Genomic DNA, 19,142 nt, shown 5'->3' on the forward strand with positions numbered 1-19,142 from the left:
TTGTCTCCTCTTCTTCTCCTAAAATCTATCCTTTTCTCCTTCTCTCCTCCCTCTCATCTCCTCTCTCCTTCGTATCCTCTTTTCTTGTCTCCTTCCTCATCTTCTTTCTCCGCTTCCTTTCCTTGTCTCCTCTTTCAGCTCCTCCTTCCCTAATCTCCTCTCTCCTTATTCCCTTCCCTTGTCCTCTCTCCTTGTTTCCTTCCCCTTGAGTCCTCTCTCCTAAAATCTGTCCTCTCTCCTCATCTCATCTTTTCTTGTCTCCTTCCTTGTCTTCTCTCTTTGTTTCATCCCCTTGTCTCCTCACCTCCTTCCCTCGTCTCTTTATCTACTTCCCTTGTCTCCTCCTTCGTCTACTCCTCTCCTGGTTTCCTTCTCTTGTCTCTTGATTTCCTTCTCTTGTCTCCTCCTCTCCTTGCTTCCTTTCCTTGTCTCTGATTTCCTTCCTTTGTCTCCTCCTTCATCTACGCCTCTCCTTGTTTCCTTCCCTTGTCTCTTGATCTCCTTCTCTTTACTCCTCCTTCATCTACTCCTCTCCTTGTTTCCTTCCCTTGTCTCTTGATTTCCTTCCCTTGTCTCCTTCTTCATCTACTCCTCTCCTTGTTTCCTTCTCTGGTCTCCTCCTTGGTCTACTCCTCTCCTTGTCTCTTGATCTTCTTCTCTTGTCTCCTTGTTTCCTTCTATTGTTTCCTCCTTCATCTACTCTTCTCCTTGTTTCCTTCTCTGGTCTCCTCCTTGGTCTACTCCTCTCCTTGTCTCTTGATCTTCTTCTCTTGTCTCCTTGTTCATCTACTCCTCTCCTTGTTTCCTTCTATTGTTTCCTCCTTCATCTACTCCTCTCCTTGTTTCCTTCCCTTGTCTCCTCCTTGGTCTACTCCTCTCCTTGTCTCTTGATCTTCTTCTCTTGTCTCCTTGTTTCCTTCTATTGTTTCCTCCTTCATCTACTCCTCTCCTTGTTTCCTTCCCTTGTCTCCTCCTTGGTCTACTCCTCTCCTTGTCTCTTGATCTTCTTCTCTTGTCTCCTTGTTCATCTACTCCTCTCCTTGTTTCCTTCTCTTGTCTCCTTCATCTACTCCTCTCCTTCTCTCTTGCTCTCCTCCCCTCTTCTCCTCCTCATCTCCTCTCCTTATCTCCTCCCCTCATCCTCCTCTCCCAGGTGCTCCTCACCTCCACCCCTCCTCCTCCTCCTCTCCTGTTTTTGTTTCCTCATCTTCTCCACTTATTTCCTTCCTTTTGTTTCTCGCCTCCTTCTCTCCCTTTTTCCCTCCTCCTCCCATCTTTTCTCCTCCCTCCCTCTGTCTCTCGTCTTCTTCCTTGCGGTGTGAGCTGGCGGTGCGTGCGTATCCGTGCATGTTTACAGTGACAGGCCGTGCTCGGGTGGCAGGACAAATGCTAATGTAATCAATTGGCCATAAATCCTGCCGCTCGCTGACTCATGCGTGCGGGGCCCCCGGGGGACTGGGGCTCCCGCACAAAGCCCTGCCAGTGCACTTTGTCCGGGGGCCGCGCGGGCATCCATCTCCCCCTCTCACCGCCAGGCTCCTCCATCACTGCTGCGCCGGACACACTCTGCCAGCTCGGGGAAAGTTCACACACTTCAGCAGTATCTGGGCAAAAAAAAAGTTGGACCCCACAGTGCAGATGAGCTACGAGTTTGGGAGGTTGTGGGTTCAATTCTTTTGTCTGGGTTTGTGTGAATAAACGATCTCAGGCTGTGGAAAAGTCTGTATCAGTCTGTAGTAACTTGCTTTTCATTCATGTTTTATATAATACAGACTTTTCCACAGCTTGAGATCGTTTGTAATCCGTGTATCATTGGTTTGTTTTTCAAAATAAAACCAAAAATAAGAAACTGAAAAAACAACAGTTTTCTTTATTATTTGTCTCCAAAACCAAAATGGAAATAATACAAATGATAACAGTTTGTTTTTTCAGTTTTCGATTTTGTGTTTGTATGAATAATGGAAAAAACGGATAACGGCCGTTTCCCGTTTATGTGACTTAAACTGTAATGCCGGACTTTTGTGCCGCATACGGACTGAACCAGGACTGAACCAGGACTAAAACAAGACTAAACTAGGTCTAAGCCAGCACTAAACCGGTCTCAGTCTTGGTCTGGTCCCGGTCTGGTCCCACTCCCAATCCTGGTCTGGTCCCGGTCCCAGTCCTGGTTTCAGTCCCCGTCTGGTCCCGGTATAGTCCTGGTCTCAGTCCCCGTCTGGTCCCGGTATAGTCCTGGTCTCAGTTCTGGTCTGGTCCTGGTCTCAGTCCGGATCTTGTCCCGGTCTCAGTCCTAAACCATGACTGAACCAGGACTGTGTGGGAAGGCCTGGAGGTGCACCTGCGTAGACTGTTGGGTGATCGGGACTGAGACCAGAAACAGACCGGGACCAGACCAGGACCAGACCAGGACTGAGACCAGTTTAGTCTTAGTTCAGTTCTGGTTTAGACCTGGTTTAGGCCTGGTTCAGTCCGTATGTGGTGCAAAAGTTCAGCATCACAGTTTTTACACATGGAAACGGGAAATGGTCGTTATCCTTTTTTTTTCTATTATTCATTTAAACACAAAATCAAACACTGAAAAAATGAATCATTATCCGGTTTTTCATTTTGGTTTTGGAGGCAAATAATGAAGAAAATATTTTTTTCGTTTTCCTATTTTTGTTTTTATTTTGAAAAACGAATTAACAAATGACACACTGATTATTTATCTTCAGTAGTTTTGTGGAGTTTTGCTAAAGCCGCTGCTGTCAGATGAATGGAAATGATGTCATGTAATTTCTGCAAAAATAATAATGAATAATTTTAGAAATAGACCAGCACAGCATTTCATATAATTTTCTGCCTGTTTTGAGGCTATTTAACATTTTGAGGGGATGGATGACGTCATCTTCCGAAAATAAAACTGCTAATATCTTACACAAAAACGTAACTTTTTGCAGCACAAAACAGCACAAATGAAGCATAAACATTAGACACCATTTTGTGGTGTTTTTAAAGCATTTTGAAGCTTCCTGGGGGCTGGCTGACCCTTATTTGACCTATAAAGGAATCATTGATATCTCCAAAACTAAGGGCCTGTTTACACAAGAACACTTATGGGTAAAAACTACAAAATATTTTATCAGAAATGCCTTTCGTTTAGACGGTGACGGCATTTTTGGGGCTTCAAAATGCAAAACTCTGAAATCACCCTCCAGAGTGGAAAAGTTGAATACACTCCGCTGTGTCTTGATAATTTTTAGCAGAGTCCGGATAGCAACATTCAGATAATATTATGTCAGTCAAACAGAAATGTATTAAAACATGTCTTTAAAGTAACACTATGGAACTTTCTGGAAGTGCCACTTGATCCTGTAGCATTTCTGTCTACACTGCCCAAGACACAAAACTCTGGTCAGATCTGCTCACGTCGTGTATACGTTTACGTCACATACATCACCACCTAGTGTCACCACCGAGCCGCCTGGCATGCATACGCAATCCAGTTCCACACACTTTTGCGTCACTGTATAGACGCAGACTTCCTCCCAAAAACACTTGTCTTAATGCAGAATAAAAAGTGAAGATGCGACTCCGCTTTTGCATCTTCTGTTCAGACGGTCATCATATAAACGTAGCTTTAAGCAGCACAAATGAAACTGTTTGAAGGACAAATTTAGCACAAACAATAGACAGTTTTTGTGTAGGTTTGCGTTTGACGGGGGACCAACTTCACGGAGGTTGTGTGTGAGCGTGCATGTGTGTGAGCGTGCATGTGACTGTGCATGTGTGTGAGCGTGCACACATGGGGACGGCAGTGGACAGCCTGGGACAGTGAGTGTGTATTATTTACCGCTGCAGGCCCGGTGCCCTGGCCGTCCTCACGTCCAGGCTCAGATTAAGATGCAGCCTCTGTCTCGGCTCCCCCAGATTGATGACAGTCTTGGGGGGTGGACCTCAGAGACAGTCCCCCCCACCACCCCCACAGCCTCTTCAAATGCTGCAGGGAGAATGTGCCATCTCCACTTCCACAACCTGTCACACTTTTTGGAATTTTATGCGCTGCTCTGTTGCACTTTTCCGACATTTTTTTTTTTTTTACTTGAGATTCTGTCACAGTGTAGCTGGTGTCACTCTGCCTCCCCTGGAGCAGACGCTGCCTCAGCACATACAGGCGTGTGGTGAAGGTGCAGGTACGGGATGTCAGCACGCTGGATGAATCATTTTCTGTTGGCAGTGGGAGTTAGTGCGGAGATGGATGGGAGGCGGAATGCGACGCTGGTTTATGACTGCTGATGCCGATCAATGGGATGTCTTTAGCACGCCGAGACAGTTAGCGCGTTGAAAAGCTAGCAATTACCTTGTGTTTTGAGAGAATTGAACCAGCAACTGAGAGAGGTGTAGATAACAGTGTGGGTCAGATTTGGGGCTTGGGTTCCAATAGGTAGATGTGTCTAGAATGAAGTATTTGACCATGTATGGGTTGGTAATATAGATAAAAATGTATGTCTTAATAATTTTTACAAGAGTCTGGATAACAACATTCAGAAAATATTATGTCAGTCAAACAGAAATGTATTAAAACATGTCTTTAAAGCAACATGATGGATTTTTTTCTGGGAATGGCACTTGACCTGCATGATTCCGCAGAAATAGAAAGTTAAAACCATACGTCAGAACATTCTCCATGGATAGATCATTTTTATGCTATACCATGGCGACGTTGTGGTTGTCTGCTCTTGTGGCTACCCGGCTCACACACTGAGCAGTCACTTTTGAGCTCAATTTTTAACATCAAATCATGGGAATTTAATTAACTAAGGCTACGTTTATATGATGATGGTCTGAACAGAAGACGCAAATGCTTTTTATTCCGCGTTTAGACGAGTGTTTTTTTAGGAGGAAATCTGTGTGCATGCCGTCATGCAAAAGTGTGTGGAATTCGATTGGGTATGCTTGTACTTTGAGCATCTTGTACTTTGGGCATTTTGGACCGAAATTTTCATGCCACATATTTTCATTACCTACTCCTTCCACAAATTTGTCCCACCATAGACTGGTTCTCCAGGTCTCATCCATATCCGTCTGGCTCGCCTGCGATGACCTGGCTCATCCAGAATTTGACAGAGGTGATTACAGATCATTCTCTGTTCACTAATAGTATCTCTGCAGGTTCTGTACATTTGTTGGGAGCCTCCTGTAAGTTTATTTGAGACGTAAACATGACGTGAGCAAATCTGGCCGGAGTTTTGCGTCTTGGGCAGTGTAGACGGAAACGCTACAGCGGAGCATATTCAACTTTTCCACTCTGGAGGGTGGTTTCAGATTTTTGCGTTTTTAAGCCCCAGAAACACTATCATCGTCTAAACAAAAGACACTTCCGATAAAATATTTTGTCGTTTTTACCCACAAGTGTTCCCGTGTAAACAGGCCGTAAGAAGTGCTGCATGTGCAATTCAAAGGACGTAAGACATTTGGACACTGGACATTTGAGATGCTACAGGTTTTTACAGCATATGTGGCAGCAAATGTGAGGGGATCTTCAGAGGAAATCCTCTCAGAGCTTCTAGAAGAGACACTTAAAGAGAATGCACAATTTCTTCACCAACTAAAGCCCCAGAGCAGAGTAAGAGCGAGGCCTTTCCTGTTGTGCTCACCTGGTTCCCCCTGGACACAGAGGAGGGACACTTTTGTCTCTTCCTCTCCTCAGACTGCCCTGACACAGATCTGCTGACCCTCCCTGACCAGTCCTCCTGATAAACTGCACTCAGACCTTTGACTGAGACACAAAGGCCACTAAGAAGCACAGTGGAAGTGTTGCTGCAGCAAAATGTGAATTTCCCTCTGGATCAATAAAGTCTCTCTTTCTTTCTTTCTTTCTCTTTCTCTCTATAGCCAAAGGGACAAAATTTCAGAGAGTCAGGTTTGTGGAGACACAAGCCCACTCGCAGTAAGGACACACCCAAACATGCTTTTATCTGGGTCGATTTTATTACAAAAAAGTTACACAGTGAGGCTCTAAAGAAAATTTATTACGCTAAATAAATCTTTTAGAGCTTGTAACCATGTTATAATTGTTTTAAAAGTTGCATTTAGAGTGATTCAGCATGTTTATGTAATCTTTATTCTCCTGTTTTCAAGACGGCAGTGCCCCTCTTTTCCCCCGGGAGATGGAAAAACTGACGAGGCAGAATGAAGGACGAGAGAGAAAGTAGTCCAATGAGGTTCATTTGGTCTTCCCATAATTTATGTTATTAGAGTTTTTTTTCAGACCAAGAGTTTGTTTTCATAGCTGATAGTTTTCGACTAGGGATGGGCATGATTGTTTGATTAATCGAGAATTGATCATTAAGAATTTCATCGATTATGTTCATTTTAATCGACAAACCGAATGTAAGTTGCTGTGCGTATCGTGACCAAACAGGAGTCTGTACATGTAGCTCTCTGTAACTCAGAAGGAGCGAGACACAAACAGTCGGTCAGTCTGCAACATGCCGAAGTGCAAATGCGTATTTAACGATGACTTGTACAAGAAATTCCACGCTTTCCCTTGTGTTCGGGACACGTGTGAGTCCATGTGCACAGTGAACAAAGCAGCACATATGTTTCAGTGTCCAGTGGGAAAAAGCTTTGCCAGGTGAGAGTCGCACAATGTCGATGACGAGTCCCCACCTCCCACCCCCCGTACGGTGTCCTGGTTTTGACAAATGCAAATATGGTCACACTAACCTGTATTCCACTGAGTCATGTCCTTTAATCTGACAGAAGTTGAACCGCATCAGCGACACAAAAGTTTCATTTCTGTGAGACTTGAGCAAAGCTGCATTAAAATCTCAAACAGGCTGATGTGGCTCTCTGGTTTATATGTCGTAAAGTTGAATTTATTTATGCAGATTAGTGCAGATAGTAACAATAATATTGATCATTTTAATATAAAAACGTTAATGAGTAATCGATAATCGATCATTAATTCTCGATTAAGAAAATTTCATCGAATGCCCGTCCCTAGTTTCGACTGCTCACTAGCGCTCTTCCTCAGAGTGGTCACGTGAGAGAAAGTGCATTCATATAAACAACTAGAAATGTGATTGGTTGAGCTGCAAAGGATTGGTTGACAGTGATTGGTTGATAGATTTCCCAATTCTCGGACAATAAGAACAACACAGAGCAGACTTATTTTGACCTCAGGGGCTTCTTATACAATATTTCTGTACTGGGAGAATCTGGTACAGGGCCTTTAATTGTATTGATCGGCTGAAATGTTACACAGTGGGACTTTATTTTTGCCTCGAGCGCTAATTGATCCACGTTTCAAAGCTGTGATCTGACACATGCGCCCCCACCCCTCCCCCGGTGCTGTGAATAGACACTAGATGAGAGCGAGCGAGAGAGAGTGTGCGTCCCCTCCTCCTCCTTCACACTACCTCGAGCTTATGCACGCGCACAGCCTTGGGAGGGGGTCAAAGGTCGCCGTGCTCCCCCCTCACCTTCCCCTCTCCGCGGCTCCGGGGCCACGGCGGCGTTTCGCGTGCCCCGCTGGGACGCCGGTCGCCATGGCAACCTCTGAACCCGCGAGGTGAAGGCTGCGGAGTGACAGACTGACGCAGGTTTAATATGGGGCAGATCACACGTTGCATTACACTGGAGGTCTGCTCCCTTTAAGAGAATTCTGTTCAACTTTACCTTTGAACGAGCGAAGGAAATGTTAAGATGCTGCTGGATTTAAAGAAGCTCATATTACACCTGTTTTCTGATCTGTTATAATGTGTTTGCCTCATCACAAACACACCTGGAGTTGTGTTTTTGTTTTTTTTCACACACATTTAATGCATAAACCCTGCATATTTACGCTCTGATGTCATGTGGTAATACAGGAAGTGCTCCACTGTGTTTTTAAAAATACAAAAAAGTGGAAAAGTACAATGCCTTCCTACAATATTCACCACCGCTGATCAAACTTTTGTTCAAATTTCTACTATTGAGTTTTGAACAGTATTAAAGTCTCTGATTATTATTATATTTAGCTGTTGTGTCCTTTGGCAAGACACTTCACCCAATTATCTATACTTCAAAGTCGCATTATGCAATTTTCTGATCTATTTGTATGTTATAATGTTGTTTTCTCATCACAAACAGACCTAGAGTTGTGTTTTGTTTCATTCACACACGTTTAACACACAAACCCAGCATTTTTAGAAAACACTTTGTTCCACCGTGTGATGTCATGGGGTGATACAGGAAGTGCTCCGTTGTGTTTTTAAACTCCACACACCTTCACTATTATAATTTTGATAATTTCAGCCCTGGAACTGCCGATCTCAACTGAACTAAAGATAAAATGTAGTTGTTAACTTGAAAACTACCACTACTACAGTACTACTATTACTAAGGTAAAATGAGCTGTTAACTACCACTTCATGACATCATAAGGTGGAACAGACCATTTTGAGCTTTGGAGATGTGGACAGACTAATAATAAAGCATTAATGAAACACATGTAAATGAAACAAAACACAACTCCAGGTCTGTTAAGAGTTAATTTTCAGTAACGTAGTATCTTTAAATATAGTATAGTAAATAGATTGATTATAGTAAATAGACACAAACACAAATCATGTTCTTGATTACCATTTAATAACATCACAAGGAGCAGTTTGAGCTTGACAGAGGGAGATGACATAAATAGCCTAGATCAGTGTTTCCAAAACTGTTTTAAAATATGGGTCCCCAGAAAAGTCATAAACCTTCGTGACCCAGGTCAATAGACATTATTCATAAATCACAAAATAAATGTGTCTTGACCATTATTGAACATTAATGAGGATATTTTATTGTTGACTGAGTGATCGTGTCTCTGAACAATTAGTATTAGTCAAGTTTTAAACTATGAAAAACAGTCATTGAACCAACAATAAAAGGATCCATACGTCACCTATTTGGACATTAAATGTAGCCCATTTCTTTTTCTTTTCAACATTCAATTTAAGCAGCAATATTGGAACAAAATAGTCACTCGCTCTTTCATGTGTCAGATCTATATGTTGCAGACCTACATGCAGATCGTGACAAGGCAACCCAAAAAAAATCTTGTCTTGTCTTTGGGAAACAATGGCCTAGATCATCCAACAACTAAACCCCAGCACCTACAGCCAGTCAGAAGTCAGTGCTAATGCAGCCTTTGCAGCTCATGGAGGGAATTCTGGAGGTTCTGAGCTTTCACGTGAGACCTGTCCATAAACTAAGAATGAGACAAACTCGGATGTGTCTCTATCTGCAGTTGAAGGCTCTAGAGCACAGGTGTCAAACATGCGGCCCGGGGGCCAGATCCGGCCCTCCAAGACCTTTAATCTGGCCCTCGGCTGATTTTCTACTAAAATATTTTAATTATATTTTTTATTAAAATATTGTTAATTTTCTGTGGTGTTTATCACAGCAGCATCTCCAGCGTCTCTGTGCGTGGCCCCTCCCACCAGAGCAGCACAAATGAAGACTTGTCTCTTTCCAAACGCTCTTAAAGGACGATCGTTTTGACTGTTGACCGTGACACCCTCATCAGCAAAATGTCCAAAATGAGAAAACTGAAGCCGAGTGCAGGATTTTACAACAAAAATTTACTTATTCCTATTTCTACAAGTTAATTTTAAACAAGTTCATGTTAAAACATTGTGTTGAAATTGTATTTTTCTTAAAGTTTAAGGTTGTTCATAATATTATAATTTTTTTAAAAGAAAGAGTTCATCAATTAAAAAAGATTCCTGTAATAGATTTGTGTTTCTCTGCACAAATATTTGAACTTATTGTTATTTTGGGGGTTTATGTGACATGAGTTTTCTGATCCAGCCCCTTTGGGATCAAAGTCGGTTGGATACGAACCCCGGACCAAAATGAGTTTGACACCCCTGATCTAGAGACACATGTTCAGTTGTGATTGTCGTAGCTTTTTTTTAAAGAACACATACTACATACTGATTGTGTAAAGGTGTATCATGTAACTTTTTGTGTAACTGGAGGGTCCTTCAAAAGCTTTTCTCCACAGAGATGTTATTGCTTTGTCTGGAATGTTTCACAGTATGGTATTAAACCTTTCTGTCTTCATGGAGACCAAACCAGACCAAGTTACAGGTCAACTCCACTCACAGTTAGAAAGCCTGTTTTTCAGAGTATTTTTGAGCTATAAAACCACCAATAATTGAATAAATGTAAGGTAGAGCTGTTTAATGACATACATGTGGAACACTCAAGGCAGAGCAATGACCAAAAAGCTACATAGCGCACTTTTAATATTTATAAGAAGTCTTTTAATTCTATTCTAATACATCTCCTTGCGTATTCTTCTCGTCCTTGAATCTCACACATCGGTGGTTGAACAGATGAAACCATAAAATCGTCATGAAAAACACACACAGCGTACGCCTTTGACACATGACCTTGGTGTGATGTCACCTCTGCTCCTGTGTTTGGAGAAGCTCTGATCAATCATGTTTTATGGCACACACACACACACACACACACACACCGGTCCATACATACGTGCAGCCGAAGACTCTACATAACATATACATTTGAGTTATACACAATTTTCTACTAGTTTTATGATCACTGGAACTTCAGAAGTGTGTAATTTTTCTGCTGGAAGGTCCGTCACCTGCTTGTTTCTATGGATACGTCATTGCTTTCCCTGGAATGTCCCACAGTGTGACATTAAACAGCTCTACCTTATATTTATCTAATTACAGGTGATTTTATAGCTTAAAATACCTACAAAAACAAACATTTTGACTGTGAGCAGGGTCGCCTCTCCACAGATCTGACCTGTAACTTGGTTCGGTTTGGTCTTCCTGATAATAGAAAGGTTTAATGCCATACTGTGAAACATTCCAGACAAAGCAATGACATCTCCATGGAGAAAAGTATTTGGCGGACCTTCCAGCAGAAACGTTCCACAATGCGCATTTAATATAGAGAGTAAAAAATTAAGTTTAAAAATATATTTAAAAATTTTACTTTGCACAAAATGAAATGTCGACATCCTAATCAAAGTCAGATTTTTCTTACGGTATTTTTGTAGTGATGGAAGAAACGCCCCATTTGATTTCAATGGGAAAATCAACAAATGTGAAAAATCAGCATGTGTTTAATACATTTAATATACACTTTTACACACTCCGCCTTCGGGATTTGAACCGACAACTGGGTGAGGTGTGGGGCAACAGTATGGGTTAAATTTGGTGCTTGGGTTCCAACAAGTAGAACAGTCTAGAATGAAGTATTTGATATAGTATATGAGTTGGCAGTATAGATAAAAATGTATGTCTTGATCATTTTTAGTAGAGTCCAGATAACAACATTCAAACAATATTATGTCAGTCAAACAGAAATGCACTAAAATGATTGATGATTCCACATAAATCGAAAGTTAAAACCGTGTGTTGAACATTCTCCATGGATAAATCAGTTTTATGCTATACCATGGCAACGGAGTGATTGGCGGCTCTTGTGGCTACCCGGCTCACACTCTGAGCAGTTTCTGAGGCATTTAGGTTTTTTTTAACTCAGTTTTTAACATCATATCATGGGATTTTAACCAGCTAAGAAGTGCACCATGGGCAGTTCAATGGACACAAGTGAGGGAGAGTTGCATTGTGGGAAATGAGCTGTTTTTAGACTGATACAAACTTTATTAATGCAGAAGGGAAATTATTTTGACACAGTGGCTCACACATCACAATATATTATAATAACAAAGAGTAAAAATATAAATGGTAATAATAAATTCTAAACAAAAATAGCAAATTGTTTTTCCCATATCCATGGAGAGTGCGCAAGAGCCTAGCTAGGAGCTAACTGTGGACATTTAAGATGCTACAGGCTTTTCACTATATATATGGCAGCAAATGTGGCAGAAAACCTTCCACATTTCCTGTCCCACTGAGTCTGGTGATTGTTCTGTGTTCTGTGTGGGGGTGAAATTTGGAATTGGAAAAAATTCCTCTATTTTTAAAGCAAAGAGAGGGACAAGACAGGATAGGCCCTCACATTTGGCAGTGGGGGTAATATAAAGCACAGTGTTGGGGAGTAACAGATTACATGTACCAGAGTTACATCATCAGAGTACAAATTATGAGTAACTGTATTCAGTTACAGTTACTGTTTAAGTGAGTGGTAATTGGATTACAGTTACTTTGTTAAAATAAATGGATTACACAGAGGTATTTTCCTGTTTTCACATTTTGGGCTATATCCCTTTTTTTTTTTTTTTTTTTTTTCAGTAACTCCATTCATTACCGGACACTAAATCAGGTCTAAACCAGGTCTAAAACAAGGTCTAAAACAGATCTAAACCAGGACTAAAACCACGTCTAAACCAGGTCTAAACCAGGTCCAAACCAGGTCCATTCAGGTCCAAACCAGGTCTAAAACCAGGTCTAAGACAGATCTAAACCATGACTAAACCAAGACTAAGCCACGTCTAAACCAGGACTAAACCAAGACTAAACCACGTCTAAACCAGGACTAAACAAAGACTAAACCAGGACTAAAACCAGGTCTAAAACCAGGTCTAAAACCAGGTCTAAACCATGTCTCAAACAGGATTTAACAGGACTAAATCATGCTGCGTGGACGTGTCTCCTCGTTTTCTAGCAATACTATTTTTAATTTGTTTCGGTAAAGTCTGGGCTTTTTATTTTCTTTTAGCAGACAAAACATCTTATGTGAAGATTTCCTCGTCTTTGCTTCTCTACAGCAAATCAAGTAATCCAAAGTATTCAGATTACGTTACTCACCTTAAGTAACTTAATGGATTCCGTTACAAACTACATTTTGGGGTATGTAATCTGTAATCTGTAGGGGAATACATTTTAAAAGTCACCTTCCCAACACTGATAAAGCGGGACACTGCAGACTCGATAGCGCCCTCTCCTTGTGTAGTGGTGCGCTTGTGAGGGCTGATCATTGCCGCTTGCAGGTATATTATTGTCAGTTGTGTTGTTTGGATCAAGATAAGCAAAAATCAGTGGTGGAATGTATCAGAGTAAAAATTGTAGGTATCTGTGCTTTACTTAGTACAGTTATATAGTGGATATTTTTACTTTAACTTCACTGCATTTGAGAGCAGGTATCTGTACTTTCTACTTTACTACATACTGTATTTGAACTGAACTGAAAAGCAAAAGTATTTTTTATTATAATCTGAGACCTGCTAAAAAGGCTGAGAGTTTATAGAAAAATATACAGAAGAAGAAAAAGAAGAAGTAGAAAACAGCTACAAAGCAAGCAATCGATACCTGCATGAAAAACCTTGACTTTTTATAGTTGATGTACATTTTTTAACTTTAATATTTTCAGTTAAGTGGATTTTTTTCATGTGATATCTGGTATCTGCACTGTGTCACTTTTTGGTTGAGGCTTAGTCATCTGCTTGTTTCTATGGAGATGTCATTGCTCTGCCTGGAATGTTCCACAGTATGACATTAAACAGCTCTACTTTACATTTACTCAATTACAGGTGGATTTAAAGCTCAAAAATATCTAGAAAAACAGACATTCTGACTGTGATTGGGATCATCTTTCAAAAATCTGACCTGTAACTTGGTCTGGTTTGGTCTCCATGAAGATAGAAAGGTTTAAAGCCATACTGTGAAACATTCCAGACAAAGGAATAAGCATCTCCATGGAGAATAGCATTTGAGGGACCCTCCAGAAGAAAAGCTGTTTCAAAATCAAGTCCACTGTCTACTAGGGGTGTAACGATATCCAAGTCCCACGATACAATATCGTCACAGTATGAACCTCACGGTACAATATTTACTGTGATATCGTGAGAAAGCTCACGATACAGTGGGGAGGCTCACAATTACGGATGTAACAATGTCCAAATCTCTCGGTATGATATTTTCACGATGTGCATCTCACAGTACGGTATTTTTTGCAATATTTTGTGGAGGCAAACAAAACTGTTAATATACTATTTTTCCTCTTAAAATGCCTTGATGAGACTTAATCCAAAGAACTAAGACTTAAAAGTGCTTAGAACTGTTATTTCTTCTTTTAGTCTACACTGAAATGGAGCAAAGGATCATGGTCTTTGTAGTTCTTGGTCTTTTTTGAACTGGGTCTGGTCAAGTGGTAACGGAGGGAAACAGGGGCAGATTTTTGACATTCAAACTGCTCTTATTCAGAAACTAGAGGGACTATTGAAATAAGTAAGTATCAGAATGTAGGAAAGAGTTACACTCCAACAGGGTCAAGTTAAACCTGTGATATTCTTTCAAGATGTTGACAAAAAATTTAAAAACTCATATCGGTAACAGAGGGAATGAAATATGCAGCACTTTTTGGCCAATAAATACAAACAGTGATAACTCTTGGTTCTCACTTCCATATCCTTAACAAACTGGTTTGAATATTTGCTTCATATAGTTTTCTACTATATGGTACAAGATTAACCTCTTACTTTTTGACTAATGAGATTTTTTATTAAGAAAGGTCATGGTAACGTGGGAAAAGTAACGGAGGGAAAATTGTGCAAGCAAGTAGAAGGTGCAGGATTTTGCGTAATTTGTCGCTTTTTTCTTCCGAATACTTTAATATTACTTCAAAATGAAAGGAAACTATTTCTATAAAATATGTCAGTCCTTTCAAGCAAATTTGTATCATTTTAAATTACTTATTACTTAGTACTTACTGTCTACATTATATTCACGAATGGTCCAATTTGGTTTTAAATATGAGCTTTATAAATATGAAAACTTGCTCAGATTTCAGACAAACTTTAAATCTCGATCACAGATGCACGGTTAACCAAAATGTGTTAAAAAAAAATACATCAGGAAGCGTTTGAATATTTGCAAAATGAAGCGTACAAAAAATAAAAACGCTTCTATTACCAACAGCACCTCTGACACAGCTCCCATTTACTCCCCATTTGTCCATTTAGCCCGTTTTAATAACCCGTCTTTATGTATTCCGTCGCAAATTGGAATTTTAATGCAGCCCCATCTCCGTCAAAAACACAGTGGGAAATATCATACCTGTCACTCAAACGCGATGCATTGTGGGAGTCTTTTTTTCTTTATTTTTTTGTGTGGAGAAGTCACGGTAGCCAGCCTATAACATTTGAATACAAGAAGTGACCTTATGCGGCAGCCAGCTTTTCATCGGAATTACCTGAATCGCATATGAGAGCGAGCACCTGGAATTGGTCGCCATGGAAACCTTTGAGTGCGATTTTTTTATTTTTTTTGCACCGAGAGAGGAGGAGGGGAGAGGAGGCAAAAAAAAAAAAAAAAAAGAAGTTATCTAACACGGAGGGAGATTGTGCTGACCCAGAGACTCGGCGCTAATCTGGGCTGTAGGCTACGTCGCGATTTCAATCAATCCGTCAAGGTGCGGACTCTCCTCCTCCTCTTCCCTGCGCTCTATATATCGTTTTTTTTTTTTTTAAGACCCTCCCTTTCTCTCTCTCACTTCATCGCTATACCTTCCCCCTCCTCCCTTCCTGTATCTGTCCATCCTGTCTGTATTTTTAAAGGGCAGCCAAAAGAAGTAATGAAGCCGCCGTGGGTAGTATGCATGAGTGGGCGCGGCGAGGCAATTACGGCACGCGGTTTCGCAAAATGTGCATTAAAAGTCTTGGGTTTAAAGGTGAAATGTGGAACTTTTCATCACCCGCTTGTCTCCATGGAGATCATAGCTTTGACGGGCATACAGTGTTGATTTGACAGTGTTTTTGACTAAATAGGTTTTCGGTTTTGGTCAAGATTTAGGAAGCGTCTATATTTGTACGTCAACCGCCACGTGAAAGTGGTTTAGAACTGGGATTAAACCAGGATCAGACAGAGATCAGGAGTAGACGGCTACCTAGGCCCCCCCAAACCTGAAGGGGCCCCCAACCGATGCCTCAGAGCAATTTGATTTTCTCTCAATATGACATTAAATAAGAGCAGATTACTTTTAAACAATTATCATAAGTAAAATCAGAATCATCATATGTAATGGATGTAAACAAAAATGTAAAAAATACTTTCAGTTCTGGTTATCTAGTAGGCGACCTAACTAATAAAACACGTTTCCAATCCACCATAATTCAAATAAATAGAGATGTGCATGTCTGAAGAACAATGGAGAAAAACAGACAATAAATACATATATTTAAAAATAAATGGTGCCCCAAACTCAAGTTCACCTATTGCCCCCAAATTACCAACTCCGCCTCTGATCAGGACTAAACCAGGACCAAGCACAGACAACAATGAATACAGTTTTAAGTTGGCTAAAATTAAATTTCATTTTCGTTAACTAAATCCATAATCATTTTCTCAAATGTGGTACTTGGATCTGTCCACTTCTTTCTTTTCTTTTTTTTTTTTTTGTTATAATGAAATCATTTTTTGTTTTAGTAGTATTAGTCACCAAAAATGTAGTTAATGTCAGTATATTTTTTGATCCATTATTTTATTTATTCAGTTTTATTCAGCTTTCGTCTGCAAAAATATGACGAAAACTATGACGAAACAATCTCAGTTGATGAAGTACACTACCAGAATGTTCCGCAGTATGGCGTTTAACTCATCTATCTTGCATTATTCAATTGCAGGTGTTTTTAATACTCAAGAATACTTTGTAAAGCATGTGCTCTTACTATGAGTAGTCACATTTCTCCACAGATCTGACCTGTAAACCTCCCCGGCAACGTTACGTGCATATCTTTACGATGATATACCAATTTTAAACATTAAGGCAAAGCAATAACATCTCCATGGAAACAACCCAACCACTGAATTTAATATTTTATAATGCCAGGGTTGACTGTTTGAGCCCCACTACAGATAACATGACGTGCCCTTGAGCAAAACACTTCACCACTTCTTCATATAACAGTGTGAAACTTGTGCCACCTTGAAATATTTTTGAACACGTTTATTTTCTTTCAGATCGCAGTTGGTGGTCCAATTCCCCCCCAACTCATCACCTGTATACCAAATGTATAAACAAGAAAAGCTGGGTGGAGTGTCTTGCCCAACGACGCAACAAAATACGAACGTGTCAAGACTGGAATCGAACCGCTGACCTGAACCTTAAATGTGGATTTTTCTATCTTTTTTTTCCCCCAAGCAAGCTGCACCTCGCCACCTTAATTACACTCAAATTGTTCTTTTTTTTTTTTCCCATCCAAAATCAGAGCGTCGGTCTTTCTCATTCCACGCAGCGTTTTGTAATTTCCTGCTTTGATTGCCGCGAGTTTGAAGATTTGGAGTTTGAAACGGGTGAGACAAGCGCGCACACGTAAATCGGAGGTACAAAGCGGACAATTTTTTTTTTCAAGCCGGTCTTCTGTTGAGAGAAAAGATGCAAAAATAAAACTAGACTCCTCGTGGGGTGGTCAAAAATATCGAAAATCTGAAACTAATCGATATTTAAAGGTTCTATATTACGCAAACTGAACTCTTGTGAGCTTTAAGTCGTGTTAGAATGTTGTTTTCTTCTCCAAAACAGACCTGGAGTTGTTTTGTTTTGTTTTTTTTGTCCTTTATTATTCTGTAGTAATTTTCTAGTCTCCATGGAGATGTTATTGTTTTATTTGGATTGTTCCACAGTATGGCATTAAAGTTTTTTTTACATTTTCTGTGTATTAGTTTACTGGTGTTTTTATTGCTCCTAATGTCTCAGAAAATCGTGCGTTATTATTGTGAGCGGGGTCGCCTCTCTGCAGATCTGACTCGTAACTTGGCCTATTGGCATCATCTACTTGGTATTCACGGGGATAGATAAGTTTAATGCCATACAGTGGGACATTTCACACAACGCAATAGTATCAAAACTAGACTTAACTGACTAAACTAATAATGGCAAATCACTATACCAGTTATTCAATGCCTTTATACGAATATCTAAAGATGCACTATGTAACTTTTTTGTAACTGGTGGGATGATCCGTTAAGATGTTATTAATTTGCCTGGGATATTCCACAGTATGGCATTAAAGGTATATAACTTAAATTAATTAAAGTAAGGATATTTTCACTGATACGAAAAATTAAAAATGCATAGAAAAACGTGTCTCTATGGGGATTCGTTGATTGGTTTAAATCATCGGAAAAGTTAAATAGTGCACCTTTAAACCTATAATATGATATGGAGAATTCAGCAGACAATATTTTTGGCTTTTTTTTGGCAAAGATCAGCCTTCAGAAACATTTAGAATCAGCAGTACCTGTAGAGCACGGGTGTCAAACATGCGGCCTGGGGGCCAGATCCGGCCCTCCAAGACCTTTAATCTGGCCCTCGGCTGATTTTCTACTAAAATATTTAAATTCTATTTTTTATTAAAATATTGGTAATTTTCTGCGGTGGTGAGCACAGCAGCGTCTCCAGTGTCTCTGTACGTGGCCCCTCCCACCAGAGCAGCACAAATGAAGACTTGTCTCTTTCCAAACGCTCTTAAAGGACGATCGTTTTGACTGTTGACCGTGACACCCTCATCAGCAAAATGTCCAACATGAGAAAAGTGGAGCCGAGTGCAGGATTTACCAAGAAAAATTGACTTATTCCTATTTATACAAGTTAATGTTAAACAAGTTCATGTTAAAAACATTGTGTTGAAATTGTATTTTTCTTAAAGTTTCAGGTTGTTCATAATATTATAATATTTTGTAAAAGAAAGAGTTCATCAATTAAAAAAGATTTCTGTAATAGATTTGTGTTTCTCTGCACAAATATTTATTTTTGGGGTTTATATGACATGAGTTTTCTGATCCGGCCCCTTTGGGATCAAAGTCGGTTGGATACGGCCCCCGGACCAAAATGAGTTTGACACCCCTGCTGTAGAGTTTTCTGTAGAGATTCATTTGTATTTGTGAGTTTTCTAATATTATAGATTGTTCTACAGATACCATTATGTGCCCTTGAGCAAGATACTTCACCGATTGTGTATTTATTTCCATTTTCTTTTTGATAGCAGATGGTGGTCCAATTCCTCATGCACGCCAAGTCCATATACAGTACAATGCAAGGTGGGTGGAAGTGTCTTTTCCAACAACACATCAATCACAACAATCTATGAATCATGTCAAGATTAAAGGGCCTGTACCTGATTTTTTTTTTTCAACTAAGGCTACGTTCAGAATGCAGTTTGAAGTGACCTAAATCAGATTTTTTTCGCT

The sequence above is a fragment of the Boleophthalmus pectinirostris genome, unplaced genomic scaffold (genome assembly GCF_026225935.1).
Source record: "Boleophthalmus pectinirostris isolate CB_2022bp ecotype Guang Dong unplaced genomic scaffold, ASM2622593v1 HiC_scaffold_11, whole genome shotgun sequence".
Taxonomy (NCBI): domain Eukaryota; kingdom Metazoa; phylum Chordata; class Actinopteri; order Gobiiformes; family Gobiidae; genus Boleophthalmus; species Boleophthalmus pectinirostris.